The sequence below is a fragment of the Xyrauchen texanus genome, chromosome 41 (assembly GCF_025860055.1).
Source record: "Xyrauchen texanus isolate HMW12.3.18 chromosome 41, RBS_HiC_50CHRs, whole genome shotgun sequence".
Classification (NCBI taxonomy): domain Eukaryota; kingdom Metazoa; phylum Chordata; class Actinopteri; order Cypriniformes; family Catostomidae; genus Xyrauchen; species Xyrauchen texanus.
In genome coordinates, this window is record NC_068316.1 from 3,623,507 (window position 1) to 3,636,616 (window position 13,110).

General features: G+C 43.0%; 1 pseudogene and 1 gene segment (V, D, J or C); both read left to right on the forward strand.

Moving 5' to 3' along the window:
* LOC127634238 (immunoglobulin kappa constant-like) overlaps positions 1–13,110 on the forward strand; it is an 89,419-nt gene that overhangs the window by 67,673 nt on the left and 8,636 nt on the right.
* LOC127634096 (Ig lambda chain C region-like) lies at positions 75–1,654 on the forward strand (annotated as a pseudogene).

Sequence of the window (13,110 nt, forward strand, 5' to 3'; positions counted from 1 at the left end):
ATTACATGTCAAATTATATTCATACATTTCAATCTTTATCTTTTAGTTATTAATTACAATTGGTTGAAATTCTAATGATTTTTGTTCATTGTGGAAATCTCATGAGCATTCAGTAGATCAAACTAAATCAAATGTGTTATAGAGGAGTTATTACATTGTAATAAACTTGTTGTATATAATTATGAATGTGATTTGTATGTTTTTATTGTATTTTTGAAACAGTAGTTGATGACAATATGAAATGAATCATGTTTGAATGTGTGTTGTGTAAAGATGTGTTTGTGATCATGTGTTTAAAGTGCAGTTAGTGAAGCGCTCAGAGGTTTTTGTGCAGCTGTTCTATTAGTTTGTATCACTGTGGTTGACTTTCGGCAGCGGCACCAGACTGGATGTTGGCAGTAAGTAAATCATCAAATCATCATTTTAATGTTTTATGTGTTTTTATAATGTGGAATGTGTCAGTTTTATGTTGAATTGACACACATATGAGTTCAGTGATTTCTCTCACTTTTATTATTTATATTTCATTATTTATTAATAATATCTGATTAGACAGATTGAATAATTTGGCTGTTTTTCCAGAAATGAAGGGGAACTTTAAAGACACTTAATTGACACTTTGTCAGCACATGTGAATTTGTTGCTGGTACAGAAGTGAGATGTTATTCAGTTTTTGGAGATGTTAAATGACTCTGTGTTTAAATGACGAACATTATCAAGAGTTCATAAAAATGCTCCTTCAATATGAAATGTTTCTTAATGTAATATGTAACATATAAAGTTTTACTGGAGGAATTCTTTCACCAAATGAACTGTTAAAAGTTCATCATTGTACAGAATTTTCTTTTCTATTCTCTTGAGGTTGGGCAATGTCTTTTCATAGTTATTTCTTAATGTAGAAAGAGAAATTTATGAAGGAAAATATTCTTGAACTTTTGTGTAAGTCAAACTGCAAACATATAAAGATATGTGAACTTTATTCATCATTTCATCATTTTGGTCATTCAGAGTCTTTGGGGAAATAAATTGTTCTTTATATGATTGAACAGATCAACATGAAGAAACAAACTTGCAGTTTAATGTTGAAAGTTTTCAATGATATCTTTAAAGATCTTCAAAATATATAATTGACTAATGTAATTGATTTAGTTTCAATCTGGAGAAAGAAATCTTTTCTTCTTTTGAAGTTGTCTATTGTGTATTTGTCAGGCATAACTCGTCCTAAAGTGAGCGTCCTGCCGCCCTCCAGTGAAGAGATTTCCACAAAGAACACAGCAACACTGATGTGTGTGGCCAACAAGGGCTTCCCTCAGACTGGAGCCTGAGCTGGAAGGTGGACGGGAGCAGCAGGTCTGAGAAGAGCAGTGCTGGGGTCCTGGAGAAGGGCGGTCTGTACAGCTGGAGCAGCAGTCTGACTCTCTCTCAGGACGAGTGGATGAAGGCGGTCACAGTGAGCTGTGAGGCCAAACAGAAAGAGCAGCTGTCAGTCACTGGAGAAGTGAGGAGAGATCAGTGTTCTGAGTAGATCCTCTGGATTCTCTTCTGCTCTTCTCACTCATGTCTCACATGGAGACTAACAGTGACTTCTATTCACACAAGTATATGTGTGCTTTTGTCTTTCAGGTTTCTCTTGTCAAAATTCAATAAACTAATAAAATATGACATTATTTGAAGTTTCCTGTCTTTGTTTAAAAGTTGATTTATTGATATTATTTGTGTCATTAGTTAGATCAGGACTTTATCTCACATTTTATAAATAATCTTCACTCAATGAAGCATGAAAACACCTGCAGAGACATTATGAAACAAGATCATGAAGTCAAATTAGGGAAGTCAAACATATAGTACATATAATATAGTGAGTAAATGTAACAATATATTTAGAAGTTTTACTTACAGTCGTACAGTGGAGTCCAAAAGTCTGAGAACAATTGAGAAAAGTTTCTATTTTAAATAAAATGAGTTTTCAAATTGTTTTATCTGCGTGAATATTTGAGGTGAATTAACCCTTTCCAGCCAAAATTCCAAAAATTCCATTCTGTGCCAGAATATGGTATTCATATCCAAATTCATATTATATTCATATTCATATTACATCACACACATGATATGCATATATGTATGATTATTTAAGTCTAATCATCCTTTATCAATAAGATTTCACACAAATCTTCTCCGGCCTCCATACTTCATCAGACAACTCCATTTTCAACCATTTGAATTACAAGCTAGAGAAACATAGAGTCTATGAAATAAACATACTTTTGTGGGCAATGTAGAGCAGCAGACAGATTAGAAATATAATCTATTGTTTAGATGTTATGACCATTCTAGTGATTAGTGAGAAAACTGAATAAAACAAACATTTAGATTGTTAAGATACATTTCACAACTATCACTTTAAGGGCTCTTGTCAGATCTGGATGAATTTGTCAATAGAAGAGAGTTTTGAAACCAAGAGGTGGTGGCTTCTAACCTTTATTACAAAATATTATTTAGTTGTATATGACAGTGAACTAGTGACTCACCATTTGTGTTTTGTTTTAAGCAAATTAACTAATTATTTGTTAGATATCATTCATTATCATCAAGTTGTGTATGAGTGATGTTTATTCACCAGTACAACAGAAAACAAGCTTTTGCCGCCGCTCATTGTGTATTTGTTGAGTTCAGCTTCTAATTTTGTTTCCCACTTTAATGCGTGTCATGTCGTAGTAACGGATGCCCAACTCAGAGGAATGAGCGAGCTTCCCAGGTCCACTTGAAGGCAGCATTATTCAAGTTGGAAGTGGGAAAATCCCAAGTTCCAAGTCGTCTGCAACACACCATAAAATGATCAGTGTAAAAACATGCAATGGACAATAATGTAATGTTTTGTGTTAGAAGACATTTTCTCACTCTTTCTCCCCTCCTGTTGGTTTTGGGGATTTCACTAATTCACTAACGGGTTAATTTGGTGTGTGTGGAGATAATTAGTGAGCACAGGTGTTGCAGGTTACTGTGAGGCTTTTAAAAACTCTCAGTTTGTGGCTCTCCAGAATAGAAAAAAGGAGAGTTTGTGTGTGGATGTGAAATGATGCTGTGTGTTCTTGTGTGTTGATGGAATGAGTGTGATATTGAAAAAGTGGGGGAAAAAGAAAAGACAAAGGGGGAGAAACACTTGTTCTCTTAAAATGTATTTTTTTTGGTTTTGGGGCTTTTTTTATTATTGTTTTGAGAAATCAGGTGACCAGAGCTGAAAGAGAGCAGTCACTATTAAAACTGATTTGATCAATCTATGTTCTTGGCTCTGCTAAAGACTTGTTGTGAAAAGTTTCCATTTGGAAGTTTCTAGAGTTTTTAAATGAATCTCACATCACATCTTTCATCCTATCAGAGGCACTGCCACTACAAGAAAAAGCATCTATTATGGTTTTTAAATGTGCCTAATTTATTTTTAAAGGTCTCATACAACAGATTTACATGCATAGAAGGTCAAAAAACACTTTCATTTGCTCATAATTTAAATTGGAGCGTTACCTTTTATTCCCGGTGTCAAAAACGACTCGTTCAATGATCCGTTCTAAAGGATTCATTCTAAACTCCTCCTTTCAGAGAGCGTACTCTGCTCTGATTGGTCAGATGTCCCAGTCTGTTGTGATTGGTCTGCTCTTAGTGTAGTGTTTGAGGGCGGGTCAAAGTTGTTCGAGAGCAGCCAATGAAGACCAGAGGCGGGTTTTATGCTACCATATTACGTAGGTTAATACAGGAAATAAGTCTGGAATAACTGACGACTCGTTTCAGGTGTTCAGAATCGGTTCTTTCTTTTGGGAGTCAATAAATCCATTCGTCGTGTACTTTGATTATAGACCCTGTGTGTTTTCCACTCCTGGTCGATCGTTCTGTTGTGATGAGTGTGGAAACAGGACAAGACAGGCAGAGGTGCGGATCCAAATGCGGTATTTATTAAGGCAACTAAAAATCACATAAAAACACAGGAACAAAAGAAAACATCCACGATGGGGAAACAGAGACTAAACAGTGACAGGACATGGAGACATCTACGAACAGCACAGGAACCTCGAACAAGTGAGCAATAACTGGAAACATGGGCAGGAAACAAGGAACTAACACATACAACGATCGACAAGGAGTGGAAAACACACAGGGTTTATATACACAGACACAGGAGGATCACAAACGACAAACAGGTGCAAACAATGACACAGTAATGGCAGTGAGAAGATCTGGGAATTGTGGGAAGTGTAGTTTTTCACAAGGACAGTGAGACTCAGGGCAGACAACAGGGAAAACGTGACATGGAACGGGATCGGTGACGGGTGAAACGGAAAACACGGAGCGGACAACAAGGAAACGTGAAATCAACGTGATAGTGAAACGGAGAACAGAGGGCAGACAACACAGGAACGTAACACTCTCTCTCTCTCTCGGGCTTACGGTTTCCGTTGGTGTGAGTGAGTGGATGTGAACGGAGAGCTAGATTTTATGCTTTTTTTGGAATACTGCTGTGGTGATCTTTTCTTTTTTTTTCCTTTTTTTCCCTTACGTGCATGATAGAGGTAAGACATCATTTATTTTCGTGGAATTAGGCGGAAAAAGTTGTTACAATTGTTTGAACTTTCGCGGGTATGGCGTCCTCTGTGACGCCGTCGCTGTCCATTGGACACGGGGTTCGGTTTGTTACTGATCCCGGTGTTACGATGGAAAAGGCTCTGCTTGCAGTTGGTGAACAGGTAGGCTTTGATAGTATATCGCACGTGTCGCGAATGAACAAAGCCGCAGTTGTTTTTTTGAAAGATGAACGCTTGGTACATGATTTGATTGATAGTGGGGTTTTTATTAATGATTTGTTTGTTCAAGTTTCGCCGTTATCAGTGCCGTCTACAAGAGTAGTTGTCTCAGGTGTACCGCCTTTTTTTCCAAATGAGTTGATTGAACAAGAATTGCGTAGGTTTGGAAAATTTGCAATTGGTTTTAAGATGGTGACGCTCGGGTGTAAAGATGCGCGTTTAAAACATGTAGTCTCACTTCGCAGGCAAGTGTTCATGTTCCTAGATTCTCCAACACAGTCTTTGGATGTATCCTTTAAGATAAAGCATGGAGGAGGATATTATACTGTGTATGCTAATTCAGGGAGCATGAAATGTTTTGAATGTGGGGATGTGGGGCACAAGCGTATTGCTTGCCCGCACAGAGAACAAGCTGAACGTGCAGAGAATCACATTGAACAAATACATGAAGCTGATAGACAAGTTGTTTCAGCTTCTAGTAGCATGTCTACTACTCAGGGAGAACGAATGCATAGTGTAACTAATGAGAATATTGAGACAAATCGGGATGGTAAGGGAGATGATGGAGTTTCGGAGCAATCAACTTCTGTTGAGAGCGCTGTGATACTTTCAAAGGAGATCGAACAAATCAGTGAAGTTGAAGCCACGGGTGTAGGTGTGCCTAGTGAACAGAATGCTCTTGTTGTATCTCAGGAGAAGGAAGTGATTACTTTGTTGAATGTTGGAAGCCAGGTGGTAAGTGATGATGAAGAGATGGACCAGGATGAGTCAGATAGTGAAGGACTTGATGGGTCAAATAGAGTGAAAGATCTGTATTCTCTGGAGGAAATCAATAACTTCCTGGATGAAACGTTTGGACAGTCAGTTAAGGTTGATGATTATTTTGCTGACACAGAAAAATTCATTAGGTCGGTGACAATATTACAAAAGATGGTGAGTTTTGATTTATTGGACGAACGGAAGCGGTATCGTTTGAGAAAACATGTCACGGCACTTAAAAAGGTTTCCAAGACAGGCAAAACTAGAAAAGGTAAAAAAGTTTTTAGCAAAAAGTAAGTGGTGTCAGGCTTGATCATGTTGCACTTTTTGTATTTGTTGTTTCTCTGTCTGTCCCTCTTTTTCTTTTTTTCTATGGAGAGTTTAAGGATAGGCTCTTTAAATATGAATGGTGGGAGGGATAGACAGAAGAGAGAAATGGTTAAGGAGGTAGAAAAAATAAATAGATTAGACGTGATCTTTTACAAGAAACTCATAGCACAATAAAAGATGAAGTTGATTGGGGTTTATCTTGGGGTGGTCAATTTTTTTTAAATCATGGGAGTAATGTGAGTGGAGGGGTAGCAATACTATTTTCTAATTCAAAAATTAATGTTTTAAGTTCCTGTGATCTAGTTAAAGGCCGAAGTCAAATGGTTAAAGCTAACATTGAGGGTTCAATCTATTGTTTTATTAATATTTATGCCCCTAATATTGGGACTGAAAGAATAGATTTTTTCAATAATATAAAGAAAGCACTTGAGTTGAACGATTTTGACTATCTTATTCTAGGTGGGGACTGGAATTGTACTGTTGATTTTAACAATGACAGGCTTAGTGAGGAGCCACATTTACAATCTAGTAAGAATTTAAAAAGTTTATTGGTACAGTTTGATTTAATAGATGCATGGAGAATTAAATTTCCAAATGAAAGACAATATACATGGGTCAAAATCTTAGATGGAAGAGTGAGTGCAGCAAGACTGGATAGATTTTATTTGTCACAAGGACTTAGATCAAAGTTAATTGATAGTGTAATTAGACCAGTTGGATTTTCTGATCATCACCTTATTATTGTAACTATTTTTTTGAAGCAAGATGTTAATAGATCTCAGTGGCATTTTAACAATAAATTGCTCCAAGATGAAACATTTTGTGAGAATTTCAAAATTTTATGGCAGAAGTGGAAAGAAAAAAAATGTTCTTTTGAGTCTTTAAATAAGTGGTGGGAAGTTGGAAAAGCTCAAATCAGAATTTTTTGTCAACAATATACTTCTTTTTCCTCTGTTATGTTAAAACAGGCCATAAAAGAAGTTGAGGAGGCCATAAGAAAGATTGAAAATGGCCTTTTGAATGGTGGGGATGCTGAAAGTTGTAACGTATGACCTTGTCCTGTTTTACTGTTTCCCTTTTGTCTTCCATTTTGATACTTTCGTCACTCCATAGTTTTCACTTTTGAACCTTCTGTACCTCCATAGTCTTGTTAGCCATTGTTCATTGTTCTCACCTGTCCTCGTTAGTTTCCCATTGGTTTCTGTTCATCACCTCATCATGTTATTTTGAGTTCTGTTTGTTCATTGGTCCTTTCTTGTATTTATACCCTGCCTGTTTGTTCAGTCACTGTGGATCGTTGTTTGTTTGTGTATGATGTTTGATGTTGGTATCTGAATGTTTGTTGTTAGCCTGGTTCGTGTTGCCCGAGTTCTTTGTTTATGTTTATTTCCCCATCGTGGGTTTTCCTTTGTGTTTGGTTATTAAATAAAAGTCAAAACTGCGTTTGGATCCTAAACCCCTGTCTGCCTTCTCCTCCTTCCACACAATCGTGACAGAACGATCCACCAAGACAATGGATCCAGCGGCATTCTTCGAGGAGCTGACGCGAATGGACCTGAGCATCCGTGAGTTCTCCCACTATTTCTCTCGCGTGGCCAGTCTCACCTTGTGGGATAACAACCTCCTGAAGACCATCTACAGGATCGGCGTACCTGGACACCGATATTTTGATCTGCCGGAGATAGGAGACTACACCTGGCAGGATTATGTGGGTCTCGTCGTGGAGGAATTTGCTGCCGGGGAACCTCCTCTCTCGATCCCGGCTCCCGCCTCTGGGTTCCCCACGCCTGCCCCGGTCTGCGAGCCTGAGCCCACTCCAGCCACGGTCAGCGAGCCTGAGCCCACTCCAGCCACGGTCAGCGAGCCTGAGCCCACTCCAGCCACGGCCAGCGAGCCTGAAGCCATGCCAACCACGAACTGCGTTCCAGCGTTGTCAGCCTCATCTTCGTCTGCCCGGAGGAGGAGGAGAAGACGGGCTTCCGCCTCCCGGCCCACGCCTGCCCCGGTCTGTGAGCCAGACCCCTCGCCTGCCCCGGTCTGCGAGCCAGAGTCCACGCCTGTCACCGTGAGCGAGCCAGAGCCTGCGCATGTCACGGTGAGCGAGCCTGCGCCCACGCATGCCGCGGCCAACCAGCCAGAGCCTGATGCCTCAGACGTCAGTGAGCCAGCGCCGGAAGCCTCAAGCGTCCCTGAGCCAGTGCCTGTAGCCTCGACCGTCCCTGAGCCAGTGCCTGTAGCCTCGACCGTCCCTGAGCCAGTGCCTGAAGCCTCGACCGTCCAAGAGCCAGCGCCTGAAGCCTCGACCGTCCAAGAGCCAGCGCCTGAAGCCTCGACCGTCCAAGAGCCAGTGCCAGTAGCCATGACCGTCCAAGAGCCAGCACCTCCCGAGCTTTCCAGAGCTCCGCCCTCTGAGCCTCCCGAGCTTTCCAGAGCTCCGCCTTCCGGGCTTTCCAGAGCTCCGCCTTCTGAGCCTCCCAAGCTTTCCAGAGCTCCTCCTCTCGAGCTTTCTAGAGCTTCTCCTCTCGAGCTTTCCAGAGCTCCTCCTCCCGAGCCTTCCAGTGCTCCGCCTCTCAAGCTTCCCGAGCCTTCCAGGGCTCCGCCTCACAAGCCTCTCGAGCCTTCCAGAGCTCCGCCTCTCGAGCTTTCCAGAGCTCTGCCTCTTGAGCTTCCCGAGCCATCCAGGGCTCCGCCCCTCAAGTCACTTGGGACATCCAGGGCTCCGCCCCTCAAGCCTCTCGAGCCTTCCAGGGCTCCGCCTCTCAAGCCTCTCGAGCCTTCCAGGGCTCTGCCTCTCAAGCCTCTCGAGCCTTCCAGGGCTCCGCCTCTCAAGCCTCTCGAGCCCTCCAGGGCTCCGCCTCTCAAGCCTTCCAGGGCTCCGCCTCTCAAGCCTCTCGAGCCTTCCAGGGCTCCGCCTCTCAGGCCTCTCGAGCCTCCTTCGGCTCCGCCCCCAGAGCCTCCTACGGCTCTGCAACCAGAGACTCCAGAGCCTTCTAAAGCTCCGCCTCCAGAGCCTCCTACGGCTCTACTCCCAGAGCCTTCTGAGCCCCCTACGGCTCCGCCTCCCGAGCCTACTTCGGCTCCGCCCCCAGAGCCTCCTACGGCCCTGCAACCAGAGACTCCAGAGCCTTCTAAAGCTCCGCCTCCCGAGCCTCCTACGGCTCTACTCCCAGAGCCTTCTGAGCCCCCTACGGCTCCGCCTCTCGAGCCTCCTTCGGCTCCGCCCCCAGAGCCTTCTATGGCTCTGCAACCAGAGACTCCAGAGCCTTCTAAAGCTCCGCCTCCCGAGCCTCCTACGGCTCTACTCCCAGAGCCTTCTGAGCCCCCTACGGCTCCGCCTCCCGAGCCTCCTACGGCTCCGCCCCTAAAGGCCCCTACGGCGCCACCTTCCTCGGCTCCGCCTCCAGGGCCTCTTACGGCCCCGCCTCCCGAGCCTCCTACGGCTCCGCCCCTAAAGGCCCCTACGGCGCCACCTTCCTCGGCTCCACCTCCTGAGCCTCCCTCGGCTTCACCTCCAGAGCCTTCCAGGCCTCCGCCTCTGGAGCCTCCTACGGCGCCACCTCCATCGGCCCCACCGCCAGAGCCTTCCAGGCCTCCGCCACTAGAGCCTCCTACGGCGCCACCTCCATCGGCTCCGCCGCCAGAGCCTTCCAGGTCTCCGTCTCTAGAGCCTCCTACGGCGCCACCTCCTACGGTTCGGCCTCCTGAACCTGTCCTTGCCCTGTGGCCAGCTCCTAGGCCTCCTGAACCTGTCCTTGCCCTCTGGCCAGCTCCCAGGCCACCTGATCCAGTCCTCTTGCGGCCTCTTTGGACTGCCTGTCTGCCCTCGGTATCCCCCCCTGGACCCGTCCCTGTCCGATGGCCACCTCCCAGGCCCCCTGAACCTGTCCCTCTGTGCCCCCAGGGACTGCCTAATTGGCCCCGTGTACTGTCTCTTTTCCCTTTGTGCCCCCACGGACTGTTTAATTTCCCCTCATTGCCCCCCTTGGACTTCCTGCCTGCCCTCTGTGCCCCTTGGACTGCCTCCCTGCTCATGTGCCCCCCCTGGTCTGTCTGTCTGCCCCCGGTGCCATCATTTTGTTTTCTATGGTTTTTTGTCTTGGGTTTTGTTTTTCGTTTTGGATCGTCTGGGATCCGATCCTTAGAGGGGGGGCTATGTAACTTATGACCTTGTCCTGTTTTACTGTTTCCCTTTTGTCTTCCATTTTGATACTTTCGTCACTCCATAGTTTTCACTTTTGAACCTTCTGTACCTCCATAGTCTTGTTAGCCATTGTTCATTGTTCTCACCTGTCCTCGTTAGTTTCCCATTGGTTTCTGTTCATCACCTCATCATGTTATTTTGAGTTCTGTTTGTTCATTGGTCCTTTCTTGTATTTATACCCTGCCTGTTTGTTCAGTCACTGTGGATCGTTGTTTGTTTGTGTATGATGTTTGATGTTGGTATCTGAATGTTTGTTGTTAGCCTGGTTCGTGTTGCCCGAGTTCTTTGTTTATGTTTATTTCCCCATCGTGGGTTTTCCTTTGTGTTTGGTTATTAAATAAAAGTCAAAACTGCGTTTGGATCCTAAACCCCTGTCTGCCTTCTCCTCCTTCCACACAATCGTGACAAAAGTAATGACGCATTGAAAACAAAAAGAGTGTAGCTGAGTTCCTTGCTGCAAGAAAAAGTTAAAGGGGCCCTCGTGAGGTCAAGATACATTCAACTAAAAGACATGGATGCCTCAAGTACTTTTTTTTTCAACTTAGGAAAAACTTGTGTGAAAGATCAGCGTATGACATGTCTGAGATGTCCAGATGGGCATGTAACAACAGACGGAGGAGAAATGAGAAAATGCGCCACGGTTTTTTATACTGAGTTGTATGGCAAAGAACAATGTGATGAGGAATGTGTACAAGAACTCTTAGAGGGTCTGCCTAAGCTTAGAGGAACTGAACAAACTGAGCTGGATAAAGAACTAAGTTTGGAGGAACTCACTATAGCTGTTAATCAGCTGACCTCAGGCCGCTCACCTGGAATAGATGGACTCAGCATTGACTTTTTTAAACATTTCTGGGGGATTATAGGTCCTGATGTACATGAGGTACTGATGAGTTCTTTTGAACAAGGCTTCCTTCCAACATCCTGTAGAAGAGCTGTTCTAACATTAATTCCTAAAAAAGGAGATCTATCTCATCTTAAGAACTGGAGACCTGTTGGCTGTTATGTACTGAATATAAAGTGCTTTCAAGAGCTTTGTCTAATAGGTTGAAGCCTTATATTGGCTTACTTGTGCATATGGATCAGACCTATTGTATCCCAGATCGGACTATAATGGACAATTTATTTTTAATGAGAGATGTTTTTGATGTGTGCAAGGTGTATGATCAGAGTGTCGGACTTTTATCATTGGACCAGGAGAAAGCATTTGACAGAATTGACCATGGGTTTTTGTTCTCTGTCTTAAAAGCTTTTGGTTTTGGAGAGAGATTTATAGCCTGGATAAGTCTCCTTTATAACGGCGCTTCATGTATGGTTAAAGTGGGAAGAGGACTTAGTCGACCAATACCAGTGGAAAGAGGAATAAGGCAAGGTTGTCCTATTTCAGGACAGCTTTATTCACTAGCTATTGAACCCCTTTTATGCTTTCTAAGGAATAACTTGAATGGGTTTAGGCTACCAAATTGTAATTTTGACTCTCCTTTAGTTGTTTCAGCATATGCAGATGACAGTAATATATTCATCAAAAATGACGATGACATATGTGCAACTGTAAAGGCGTTGAAGTGTTATGAGAAGGCGTCCTCATCAAAAGTTAATTGGGATAAAAGTGAAGCTTTACAAGTAGGAATGTGGGAAGAGGAAAAGCTGCCTTGTTTACCTGGAGGTTTGAAATGGGGAAAAATGGATTCAAAGTTTTGGGCATTTTTTTTGGCACACAACAATATCAAGAAAAGAACTGGGATGGAATAATGGAGAAGGTGTGTGCAAAAATGTCCAAATGGAAATGGTTGCTGCCCCAGTTGTCATACAGAGGACGTGTTTTAGTTATAAATAACTTGATTGCTTCTATGCTTTGGCATAAATTTATGGTTTTAAATCCACCAAAAGCACTGATTCAAAGGTTACAGAGGAAAATTCTAGATTTTTTTTGGTCAGGCTGTCATTGGATTAGAGCTGCAGCCCTTTATCTTCCCCTTTGTGAGGGGGGTCAGGGACTTGTTGATATATCTTCACGCATTGCGACTTTTCGATTAAAAACTGCACAGAGGTTTCTATATGGGTATGGGTTGAGATGGCATGAAACTGCAAAGTTGCTTCTACAGAAGGCAGGGAGGTTGGGTTATAGTAAGCAACTTTTTCTGTTAAAAACTGAAGAAGTAGATTTTGGAGTTTTAACATCTTTCTATGATTCAGTTTTAAATGCATGGCAGATGTTGAAGATTTCAAGAGATTTAACTGCATTGCCTGGAATGTGGCTTTTTGAAGAGCCTCTATTTTTTAATGATTTTGTTTGTGTAAGGTCGTTAAAGTCTGCCAGTATACGTACAGCACTGAGAGAGGCAGGATGCACAAAGCTAGGCCATCTTTTTAGAGCCATGCATTCATCTCTAGTTGAACTGGGTCAATTGGCCAATATAAGATCTGAGAGATTGATAAAAAAAATTGTGGATGAGGTTTGTGAATCACTGCCACAGTCACTGGAAGCGTTTGCCAGTGACAGGGATGCACTGGGTCAGTGGGAGGATGGGTGTGACAATGTTTTCCCATTTCTTGATGTTTCTTTAACAGTGGAAGAGGGGCTTGGCATAGAGAATAGTTTTCTGTCTTTTTCAAATGTACAGCTGGGGTCTTTTGAAGAGCTGGGGAAGAAACAAACTTATACTCTGTGTGTGAAATTGCTTCATATGAGGTCTTTGGAAGAAATGAAACCATCAAAGTGGCTTGATTTTTTTGGCCCTGATCAGTCTGTGAAAGGCTGTTGGAGATCTCTTTATAAGCTACCGATTGATAAAAGAACGGGAGATCTCCAATGGAGAATAATACATGGGGCTATAGCCACGAATAAAAATGTTGCCCATTTAGATAACAGTCAAGGGGTGGAATGTCCATTTTGTACCCAAAATGAAACTTTGGTTCATTTGTTTTGTGGGTGTTGTAGGCTAGGAGTGTTGTTCAGTTTATTAGAACAGTGGTGCTTGATTTTGGGAGAATGTTTTTCTTTTTCTTTGTTTATTTTTGGACCAAAATATT